This window comes from Microchirus variegatus, assembly GCF_963457635.1.
Source record: "Microchirus variegatus genome assembly, chromosome: 12".
Classification (NCBI taxonomy): domain Eukaryota; kingdom Metazoa; phylum Chordata; class Actinopteri; order Pleuronectiformes; family Soleidae; genus Microchirus; species Microchirus variegatus.
Window position 1 is genome coordinate 1,309,294 of NC_139813.1, and position 11,872 is coordinate 1,321,165.

Below are 11,872 nucleotides of genomic sequence, written 5' to 3' on the forward strand. Positions count from 1 at the left end.
TTCTGTACGCCTCCACAGTATTTCTTCTTGCCGCCTGTAGCTTTTTCTGGCGATCTTCTCTTCTGTGTGTGAACAAATGCCACAGACCGAGCAACAGAACGAGTCCACGTCCGTCATTGTTTATGTGCGTGTGTGTCTCGCGTATAGGACGTCATAGCAGTTTCGCGCAGCCGGGTTGCAGCCGTGTTGTGATAACCACGCCCACGTTGAGAAGGTACGTTCTCTGTAGTGGAAACACAACTAAACCGTGCCGTTTCGTGCCGTGTCGCTCAGTGCCGTGTAGCCTAGAGCTAGTGGAAAAGCGCCATTAGTCTGTTTGTTTTTACTCGTAGGTGTTGGAAGAGTTGACAAATCAGGGTACAGCTCTGGCTTCTCCTCCTCCTTCCATTCAGAGTCCTTTTGGGCATGTTTATCTGTAGGTGATCGTCCTGCTGTTTGTGTCTCTGAAGGGGGAGGGGGTGCAGACAGGGGTGCGACATATGGAGGAGGCAAATTCAATTCTCTAGCCCTACGTTTCTGTTTTTCCTTCTTTTTATCACCTTCTTCTTCCTTCTCCTGACTTAACATTAATCCTGCAACAGATTTTGCTTCTTTCAAAGCAGCTTCTCTTTCCCATTTCTCAAACGCTTGCCAATCTATTTTCTTCCTTACTTTCTTACCCTTCCTTTCTTCTAACAACACTCTACACCTTTTCAAACAATCAGTACTTAATGTGCCTATTATAGGAAATACTTCCTCAGTTAAGTGGTGCCAAAGTGGAACATCTTCAACAACACTTTTACCCCATTTCTCTGCCATCAATTTAGAAGGACCCATAAGAGGATCAGAGACTGACTTGAGTTTTCCCGTTTTGTTCCCCATGTTGTCTATTATTTCACTTGAACGGATGTGCTTTTCACTTTCAATGGGCTTATTTTTCACTCAAACTGTTTTCACACACCCTGATCTTTCCATACGAATATGGTTGGATCTTATCAAACATACACTAACTTTGGATAACTTTTTCAGCCAGATGGTTTGTACGACACATTCGTTCCGAGCAACGCACCCTCGTAATATCCACAGAGGATATTAAGACACTGAATAAGTTGTCACAAAGTTTATATTTATTATTACATTCACACGCCCATTTTATTATAGTGGGGAATTTTTATAATCATGCAACTACTATTGCAGTTCAAACGTTTTTCTTTTTCTTTTCTTTTTTTTTTTTTTCTTATTATTTTTCTTATAATTTTTATCTGGATCCTTTTTTTTTTTTTCTTTTTCTCAAAGCTTAAGCTAGTCTCAATACCACAAAGGAATTACATGAGACGGTCCCGATTACCACAAAGGAATTACACCAGACCAAATATTCATACCACAAAGGAATTATAGAATATATCGACATTCATACCACAAAGGAATTATAGAACATCCGGACAGCTACCACAAAGGAATTACGACTGTCCACCTAGGTTTTAACAAGATTTAAAAAACACCGTACTCACTTTTAAATAGATGGAGCGTCCGCTGGTCAGCACCCGATCCTAACTTCAGGCGGAATTCCTGTCCTCCTTGGTGGAGCGGAAATTTCCTTACCGGTATTAACCTTCAGTCAGAACTCAGGCCCTGAGCAGTAGAACGTCCATCCCATCCTCGTCGCCAAAATGTGAAAGAAATTTCATTGGAGTCATCGGTGTTGGTTAAATCGTGTCTTTACTTCATGCATGAAGGAGAGAATCTGTCACCAAAGCTGGTCTAAATGTTCTCTCAAGTTGCTTCAGAGAGCTCAAACATATATACAGTCACATCAAAGCAAGTTACAACAAGACAACCCACTTTCTTTATGACCCACACATGTCATCCTGTGCCCCTCATGCCGACTCCTGCTTTTACAATCCATTGTTTGTTCACAGCTTGACTTTTGGTTAATTGTTATCTTTAACAACATCAGAAAGCCTTACACTAAACCCCCCACGGGAATAGAAAAACTATCTATTTCCCACAAGGCGTGACGACAAAGGCTCACCCCCTCTATGGCATCTACATGGCACGTTTGTCCACGTGCATTTTTGAATGGGACTCTGGTGATGTTGCTGCTCTTCGCCGCGCCAAAGAGTGTGAGCTGGCAGCAAGGGTTGGCAACATCTCTGAGGAGGCTGTCAACAGTCGCATTACGCGGAGGGAGTTGGCGCTGCACTGCAGGAGGAGGACCAGAGGGGTGGAGGAGACCACCAGACTGATCAATGAATTGATCAGTCTGTTTGACAGTCCCAGTGGGAAGGACACTCTGGGAGTTTCTCTGCTGGACCATGAACGGATCCAGCAGATCTGGAAGGAGCAGGAGAAACACCTGTCCCGTATCCAGGACCCAGAAGACTTCCCACTGTATTGGCGCTTTTCCACTAGCTCCGGGCTACACGGCACTGAGCGACACGACACGAAACGGCACGGTTTAGTTGTGTTTCCACTACAGAGAACGTACCTTCTCAACGTGGGCGTGGTTATCACAACACGGCTGCAACCCGGCTGCGCGAAACTGCTATGACGTCTTATACGCGAGACACACACGCACATAAACAATGACGGACGTGGACTCGTTCTGTTGCTCGGTCTGTGGCATTTGTTCACACACAGAAGAGAAGATCGCCAGAAAAAGCTACAGGCGGCAAGAAGAAATATTGTGGAGGAGTACAGAGAAGTTTGGGAAGTCATACATCATGAAACTGAAGATGAGATGTTACGAGACGACGAGTGAGGGTAAGCTAAATATAGTTGCTATCGCTAACTAGCTCATATACAGTACTGTGCAGAAACGATGTTGTTTTTTTGAGTATGTAATACTCACGCATGTCTTGAACCAGAAACATTAATTAAGGTTCCACTCGAGTATTAACAGAGTTGTGTTATTGTTCAAGTGTAAGGGTAGATCACACTAAATACTGGACACCTGTAGAGGATGTTTTTTTTAAAACAACAAAAAACTGCATACATATATTCTGATTGTGTTCCAGTAAAGTGAAATAGAAATAATGATTCCTCTATTGTCATTATAGCAACAATCTAATGGTGGCCTCAGACTTCTACATAGTACTGTACAATTGTACAGCGTAGTAATGACCGAAAGCAATCTCTATTTTTGGTATTCTGGTATTAACGTAAGCATGCTGCCTGTGTGTTTCAGATGGTTCTGTCACTCCTGAAAAGGAATGACTGTGGTGTCCAGCTGGTGAAATCCATGGTGGTGACCTGCTGTGCTCTGCATAACCTGTGTGAAAATCATGGTGAGACCTATGACACTGAATGAGATGCACACACAGCAGCTACAGTGGTTGAACCTGTGGTGGCAGTGGCACAGGGTGTAGAGGAGGGCAGAGATGTAGGTGAGGGCCTGATGTGTCACTTGTTGTGAATTTGTAAAATGCTTTATTATTGTACTGTTTTTCACTGAATTACAAATAAAAGTTTGTACTTTCTGCAGAGATGTCTCCTTTTGTCTGTATACGTTTTGTTTGTAAAGGCTGCCACAATTAAAAGAAAAGAAATACGCATGACGTAATCACATAAGTCACATTGTTGTTTATTCAAACAAAAAAACACAGCAAACCAAAGTTAAATTGCACAGCAAATCAAATAAACTGTACATAGGTGGTGGAGTCCTAGGACAGGAGGGAGGAAATAGGTCACATGCTCCTGCCACCTATTGCCTGGACAAGCTGCCCAATCACTCAAAGGAATGCGTGGTTGAACGCAGCACTCCCGTGGTGTGGCGGTTACGTTGTGTCCGGTTCCACTTCTGCTACTGAACATCTTCCACCTGAAGCTCTGCGAGGACAGCTGTGTGCTTCTTTTTCTCTTCCCTACATAACACTATAGAGAAGAGAAAAGGGGTTATTAATCAAACCATTAAGGAAATACACAAATGCTGTAAATCATGTTTATTATTTCTTACCAGTTGCACAGATCTGTGGTCTGTGGCGAAGTTGGTGCCCCCGATAACGAAGCAGCTGATGGCTCTGCTGGGGTGGATGAACACTCCTCACATATGGAATGGGATTCTTGAACAAAAGAAGTGTATACATACGCTGTAATTACACGCATAACAATATATATATATTCAGCCACAGACTGAAACACCCTAAATGAAGGAGCTTTATCATTATTATTATCCTTTATTCCTCCCTGCAGCTGTTAGCTCTCAGTAGACAACATATAACCAGGCTCCTCATCCCATGTGCAATATACTGTCTTTTTGCAAAAGTGTAATATAGACATATAATATCCGATGCTCATTCTCTGTCTATAATGTAAATATAGAACCCATACTGTATATTCTGGTCTAGTCTGTTTTAACACGCAAAGACAAAACGTTACACGGTAGTAAGTCTAATTCATGACTTGTACAAATCTGGTTTCTTTTACAGGTTTACGTAATGTTTTGTTGTAGGTTGAGCACCTAATAGCGACATTGCTAACTAGCTAGCCAACTACGTTGTCTCGTGTAAACAGACGGACAGAGATTACCGACACACATGATGTTACTTTTATAATGTCTTGTTTAAGCGAGTTTATTCTCAGCAGTAGTTAAACGTTGCTCTTAGGCTGAAAATAAAAAACTTACCGTTGGCGTGTGCAGAGTTATTGGAGTTGCTGTGTACGCCGTGAGCGGACATCGACTCCCGGCAAGACCTGCTCGTTACGGGCGGCTCCGTCCAGCTCTCTGTATTTTGTCGTCTCCGACTAAACACAGGACAGTCTGGACCTCGTCGTTGGACCATGGAGTGTTCTTATGCAGAGTCGCCATGTCCAAGTATTTGCGCGCTACTATTTTTTGAAAAATGGTGAAATAGACTCCTGCATCCTGTATTTTATGTCGCGCTCATGACGCACCCAGTGACGACACTTCTGGCCAATCAGTTACCGGCAGTTTTGACCAATCAGCGCATAGTACCTGCGCATAGTACCGGCACCACTGAATGGAACCTCACCACCGCAGGTACTAAAAATAGTGCCGAGTTCCAGGTACTACGCTAGTGGAAACACTCGCTAAACCGTGTCGTGTAGTGTAGTGCCGTTTAAAGTCGGGCCGGTGGAAAAGCGCCATAAGTGAAGACTGGCACGCTGAAGAAAGGCGGTGTGGAGCTCAGCTGCTACAGGTGTGCCCGTGGTTCAACCTCCCTGGAGTCCTTCCACCTCCACTTAAATAGATTTATCCCAGGTATTGCATACATAGTCACTAGTTTCACTGTTTTTCTCAGTATGCCTGGTTGTAATGAACATTTTTTTTTGTCATAATTCCATTACATGTGTCTCATATGTTGTAAAAATGTTAAACATGCTTCTTTGTTTATTTTACCTTCAGGAACCAGTGCCAGTGATGCACATTTCCAGGCATATCTCCTGGAAGGGCTGATGCGCTGGAATGCCGACCGGATGGAGGATGCTGTGAAAGGAGCACCTTCCATGCGCTGTTATGGCAGTGCTCTGAGGGAGGCAGTGGATGGGCTCAGCCAAACAGTGCTTGGCAGATCCTGGGATGAGCGCTATCGCGCCCCTGGAACATACACAGGTCAGACATTCACTAATTTGTCATGAGAATAACTGAAATAATTGTTTGTTTTTACAAACACACAAATCAATTTAACCTTTAATATATTACATAAACTATTCCGAATACTTTATCTTTTCTGGGGTTTTTTTCTAGGTGAACTGCTAGGAATAGAGTACCTGTACAGTCAGACTGGCCAAACACTGACTGCAGTGCTCCAGAACCCAGAGGAGGAGGACAGGCTGGTGGAGCAAGTCGATGATGAGGACTTGCAAGATGAGGGGTTCAATGAAGAGACCACGGAGGACATCACAGTGCCTGTGCTCTGTGAGGATGACCCCTGTCGTGGTCTCGAGAACAGGCCCTCATTGACCTCAAGGAAGTAAGAACATTGAGATTTCACAGACCTGTCTGCTGTAACTTTACTTCAGGTTTCCAAAGCATCTTCATCAGAATGCGCTGACGATCCTTCTCTTCTTTGGACTCAACGATAGACTTCGAGCAGCAGCAGCCACTCGTCACGAGGGATACTACCCACACGTCACCCAAAAACCGAAGCTAAGTGCTCTTTCTAGCTTATCCATAGTAGTCTGTAAACAAGTGCAGTACTCTCCCTCTGAGCCGGGTGCTAACAGCCTAGCTTAGCACATTTACTAGCAATGGCTTCTTTCTCTCTCTCCCACTCTCCTGCTCCCTCTTGCTCCCCTGCTCTGTCGTGTGCTCAGTGCTCGATGTTTAGTTACTCCTCTGCCTCATTTAGCGTAATGGTATGTGTATTAAATGTAGTATGTTTCTGGACATGGAGGCGAGGATTAGCCAGCTAGAAGCGCGGCTCCGCACTGTAGAAGCTAGTCCTCTAGTCGCTAGCATTAGCTATCCTTCGCCTAGGAGTGCGAGCCCGGTAGCAACCGCAGCAGCAACTGCAACCACCGCTACATCACAGTTAGCTACAGCCCCCTCAGTAGTTCCCGAGCAGCCGGGAAATCAGGGAGAGTGGGTGACTGTCCGCGGTGGGAAGCGTAGCTCTAAACCGAAGCCCCCGGCTAGCCACCGGCCGACCCACGTTTCGAACACATTTTCCCCCACTCAGCGACACACCCGCTGAGGAAACGACTCTAGTTATCGGTGACTCTATTTTACGGAACGTAAAGTTTTCGACTCCAGCGACCACAGTCTGTTGCATTCCTGGGGCCAGAGCGGGCGACATCGAATCTCATTTAAAACTGCTGGCTAAAGCTAATCGTAGGTTCAATAAAATCGTTATTCACGTCGGCAGCAACGACATTCGGCTTCGCCAGTCGGAGGTCACTAAAATTAATGTGGAGTCAGTGTGTTCATATGCCAAGACGATGTCGGACACCGTATGTTTCTCTGGACCTCTGCCAAATAGAACGAGTGATGACATGTATAGTCGCATGTTATCATTCAACAGCTGGCTGTCAAGGTGGTGCCCTAACAATAACGTGGGCTTCACACAGAACTGGCAAAGTTTTTGGGGAAAACCTGGTCTTATTAGACGGGACGGTGTTCATCCCACTCTGGATGGAGCTTCCCTCCTTTCCAGAAATATGACAACGTTTATTAGAACCAAAACGTGACAACAAGCAGTCGGGACCAGGAAACAGAGTTGCAGTTTAACACGCTTCTCTGTGCTCCCACTCGCTCAGTCGCCCCCTATAGATAATGACTATGCTATATATAAAGATAAAGCTATATATGAACATAGATTTAGGATTAACACAGTGTCTGCCTCTAGGGCTCCATACATTAGACAGTCACGGAGAAACAGGAGAGGAGTCATTCATAGTAACCTCATTAGAATAAACACGAGGACATTCTCCGAGCCGAGAACGGACAGTTTTAAGTGTGGTTTGTTAAATATTCGTTCTCTCCGCTCAAAAGCGTTGCTTGTGAATGAACTGATACACGAACAGGATTTTGACTTGCTCTGCTTAACAGAAACATGGCTTTAAGTGAATGATTATGTATCTATAAACAAAGCAACGCCTCCTTCCCACACCAATGTTCATACCCCTAGAGGAAATGGCAGAGGTGGAGGGGTCGCAGCTATATCTGACTGTATACTTTCGCTCACCTCTCGACCCACGGGTACTTATGAATCATTTGAGCACCTTACTCTAAGTCTGTTAGACTCAAGTATTAAACAGAATAACAGACTCCAGCTTATCGTTGTATACCGACCACCGAACTCCTACTCCGACTTTTTAAGTGATTTTGCAGATTTTATCTGATTTAGTTCTCTGTTCAGATAAAATCATCATAGTAGGTGATTTTAATATTCATGTGGACGTAGCCAATAATAGTCTTGGCTCGTCTTTTAAAGCTTTGCTTGAATCAATTGGCTTCAAGCAGCAGGTTAACAAACCAACACATCGTTATGGACACACACTTGACCTTATCTTGACGTATGGTATTGACATACGTAACTTGGTAGTATTTGATGAGAATCCTTTGATATCGGACCATTGTCTGATCTCATTCGAGGTTGTACTTACTAATGTTACTGATCCTAAACAGCAGCATTATTACAGTCGCTGTTTATCCGACAGTTCAGTTGAAAAATTCACTGAACAGCTCTCGTCTGCCCTCCAGCCATGTTTTATCACAGAGGATGACTATAGAAACATCACCCCCACGGAACTTAATGGAATAGTGGATAACACAAATTTAACCTTGCAAACAGTTCTAAACACTGTTGCTCCTCTTAAGAGAAAGGTTATCACCCGGGACAAGTCTGCCCCATGGTACACAGCCCAAACTCGAGCGTTAAAGCTCAGTACACGGAAGTTAGAAAGAACGTGGCGTTCCACACATAATGACAGTCACTATGTCTTGTGGAAGAACAGTTTTGATATATATAAAAAAGCTCTTAGACATGCAAGAACTTCTTCTTACTCAGAGTTAATAGAGAAAAATAAGAGCAACCCCAGGTTCCTCTTCAGCACTGTAGCCAGGCTGACGGAGAGCCATGATACAACGAATCCATCGATCCCTCGATCGCTGAGTAGTAATGACTTTATAACATTTTTTAACGATAAGATAGAAACGATCAGAGATAGAATTACCAACCAGTTTAGTACAGCGAGCCTAGACTTAATTGCGGCTCCAGCTTTACATGTATTGAATCATTTTATTCCTATAAGCCTCCGGGAGCTGACCTCACTGGTCTCCTCCTCTAAACTAACTACATGTCAGTTGGACCCTATACCAGCTAGACTCCTTAGAGAGGCTCTACCACAAGTTGGTAATATTTTACTAGATCAAATAAATATGTCTTTACTGAGCGGCTGTGTCCCAAAGGCCTTTAAGATGGCAGTAATTAAGCCATTACTTAAAAAGCCTTCTCTCGACAGTAGCATTCTGAGTAACTATAGACCGATCTCAAACCTTCCTTTTATTTCAAAGATTTTAGAAAAAGCTGCAGCCACACAGTTGTGTAATCACCTGTGTAGCAATAATGTATTTGAAAAGTTCCAGTCTGGGTTTAGAACCCACCACAGTACAGAGACTGCACTACTTAGAGTAAAAGATGATATTCTTATGGCCTCTGAAAAAGGACTGGCTTCTATACTGGTTCTGTTGGATCTCAGTGCAGCATTTGATACTATAGATCATGAGATCCTGTTACATAGACTAGAACAAGACGTTGGGATTAGAGGATCGGCACTTGTCTGGTTCAAGTCCTATTTATCGGACAGATTTCAGTTTGTTAGTGTAAACGAGGAATCCTCCATACTCACTAAGGTCAACTACGGAGTTCCTCAGGGTTCTGTGCTTGGACCTATTCTTTTTACCCTGTACATGCTGCCATTAGGCAACATTATCAGGAAACACAACATAGATTTTCATTGTTATGCAGATGACACTCAGCTATATGTATCTGCACGACCGGACGACCCAAACCCATCTATTAAACTCCAGGATTGTCTCATAGACATACAAACGTGGATGACTCGTAATTTTCTGATGCTTAACACAGAAAAAACTGAGGTCATGGTCCTTGGGCCAAAAGATATAAGAACAGCACTTGGAGCTCTAAACCTAGGCAGTAACACTCCAGTCCCTTGCACTACAGTAAGGAACCTAGGAGTCCTGTTTGACCAGGATTTATCGCTGGATGAACATATTAAGCATATATGTAGAACAGCCTTCTTCCACCTTCGCAACATCAAGACAATTAGAAATATTATATCAAGACAAGATTCTGAGAAACTTATCCACGCCTTTATAACCTCTAGGCTGGATTACTGTAACTCCTTACTGTCTGGATGTCCTAGTAAGTCCCTGAGAAGCCTTCAACTTGTCCAGAACGCAGCAGCACGGATACTGACTCGAACCAGACGACGTGACCATATAACTCCTGTCCTGGCTTCTCTTCACTGGCTCCCAGTGAAAAGTAGAATCGATTTTAAAATACTTCTACTTACATACAAGGCCCTGAACAATCAGGCACCTTCTTACATTTGTGACTTAATCACTTTATATCAGCCGAATAGACCGCTGCACTCCTTGAACTCAGGTCTACTGGTTATTTCTAAAATAACTAGAAGTAGAATCGGTGGTAGAACATTTAGCTACCAGGCTCCTCTCCTGTGGAACCAACTTCCGCTTTCAGTCAGACAGTCTGACTCGGTCTCTGCCTTTAAGGTGAGACTGAAAACCTACCTTTTTAACATAGCCTATAGTCGAAGCTAGATCAGGTATGTCCTGATTAGAATAGTCTATCTTATGCTGCCATAGGCTTAGACTGCTGGGGGAATTTCCCATCATGCACTTAGAATGAGCACACAGACTTTGCACGAGCCGCACTTTCTCTACCCCGTCCTTGATTTTTCATCCCTCACCACTTACCTGATGTACCCCCATGAGATGTAGCACATAAATCGAAAGTTACGTATGTAACTACGGTTCTATGAATCCTGGATGACCGCCAGAGGCGGTGCTTTAGCACTGGAATATCTCCATCTCGCGCATGCGCAGGTCGAGTGTTTATACCAACAAAGTCACCCATGACCCCTGATGACGCCGGCTAGCCTATATCTTCCGGTGACATCAGAGGATCTGTTCCTGCAGAATCTTCTCGCGAAACCACGAGGATTCTGAGTGACAGAACGCTCTGGCGGTCATCCAGGATTCATAGAACCGTAGTTACATACGTAACTTTCGTTCTATTTTCATCCTTACTGACCGCCAGCACCGGGGGCAGACCCCAAGCCAGAATTCTCTGTACCCTTGGTAGTTGTAGCCTTGAGGCTTCCTTTAAGGAAAGGGACACGAGTCTGTGGCACTCCACGGTGTTGTCATCGACCTGAGTGTGTCAAGAGGAAAAGACCGCCACATAAGCCCTCCCGTCCGCCATTCGGGAGTGGCTGTAGGAACTACAGAATTGTTGTAGTTGTATAGTAGACGGGGTCCTCGCCCCTGTCGGAACACCAGGCAGACGGTTTACACCTGTTCACATACTGCATTTGGGTAGAAAGCTCCATAGTTTTCAGCGTGGTACATTGGGCTGTGTCTGAACACTCTGCCAAGAGGTCGTGCCCTGCAGTGGCCGACCCAGAGCTGGAGGCAATGAGGGTCAGGATGCCAGACCTGGCCCCCTAAATGAGACAGGAGATCCAACCTGTCGGGGAGACGCCGCGGTGAGCTGCAGCAGAGCCTGTGCAGCAGAGGAAAAACGTGTCATCCCTGGCCAGAAAAGGGGGGGGGGGCACCAGTAGCAGGTTGTGGCCCTGCTGGAGGACCCTCTGCAGTGTTTGAGGAATCAGCGGCTCTGTGTGAAGGCATAGATAAGAGCTTCTGGGCGATCGTGGGCGAGGGCATCCTCGCGGTTGAGAAGGGCTGGCCTTCTCTGTCAAGGAGAACCAGAGGGGGGCAATGGGTCGACTCCTCTGTGGCAAAGAGATCCACCTCTGCCCTGCCGAAAACATCCCAGATATTAAATACCACCTCTACATCAGAGTGTGTGCAATTATGTCAGAGAGACGGTTGAGACATTGTCTGACTGTACTAGCACATGCCTCTACTGAAGGAACTGAAGAAAAAGCTGCAGTGCCATGTGCACTGCCCGTAGCTGTGAGGAATACATATGTGTGACAGTCTCCTGAAGGGATGTTATGGAGCCCATGGGCGTGCCCTGAAGAAGAAACAATCTCACCCTCCATGGGGCCAGAGCAGGCCGAGGAGGCAGGAGGCCAAGGAGGCAGCGTTGTGATGCCTTAAGCTTCCTGTGCTGGTGCCACTTGGCATACAAGTGGAAAACTGTTCGGCCACCTCTGAAGGGGGCGTAGTGACAGTGGACCTAAGGGAGCCACAAGCTGT

The 11,872-nt window shown here is 45.0% G+C and overlaps 1 long non-coding RNA gene across 1 annotated transcript; it reads right to left on the reverse strand.

Moving 5' to 3' along the window:
- Nucleotides 1-3,555: 3,555 nt before the first annotated feature.
- LOC310935173 lies at nt 3,556-4,817 on the reverse strand. The gene is made up of 3 exons (XR_014592981.1): nt 4,604-4,817; nt 3,935-4,040; nt 3,556-3,852 (listed from the first exon to the last, which is right to left on the reverse strand). It is a non-coding gene; the product is annotated as an uncharacterized lncRNA (long non-coding RNA).
- Nucleotides 4,818-11,872: the final 7,055 nt, after the last annotated feature.